This window comes from Pteropus vampyrus, unplaced genomic scaffold (genome assembly GCF_000151845.1).
Source record: "Pteropus vampyrus isolate Shadow unplaced genomic scaffold, Pvam_2.0 Scaffold1879, whole genome shotgun sequence".
NCBI classification, from domain to species: domain Eukaryota; kingdom Metazoa; phylum Chordata; class Mammalia; order Chiroptera; family Pteropodidae; genus Pteropus; species Pteropus vampyrus.
The window spans coordinates 1-365 of record NW_011890660.1 but is presented as its reverse complement, the minus strand read 5'-3'; positions in this window follow the sequence as shown (position 1 = coordinate 365).

Here is a 365-nt window from a genome sequence, read left to right as displayed (position 1 = left end):
CCAGAGAAGTCTGGCTCTTGGCCCCTGGGTTCCAGGTGGGGCTGAGCTGTCCCGGCCTGCCTGGAGTTACCGTTACAGCGGCCAGCAGACTCTGAGCTGAGGCTGTGCTGGTTCTGCAGGTGTGGAGATGCACAGAGAACAGGGCCGAGATCCAGACTGAGTCTCCCTCCTTCTCAAGGATTTGTTTAATCAACAGCACCAAAATTAGAATACAGAATAATTCCATTATGCCAAATATTCCCTTGTTCTCTACCTTGGTTACACGTTCCGACGAGCACTAACCCCCGGCAACCATCCATGTGTCCTGCGTAACCAAGAGTTCCAGCTCTTTGAGAATGTCATATAAATGGAGTCACGCGCTGAGT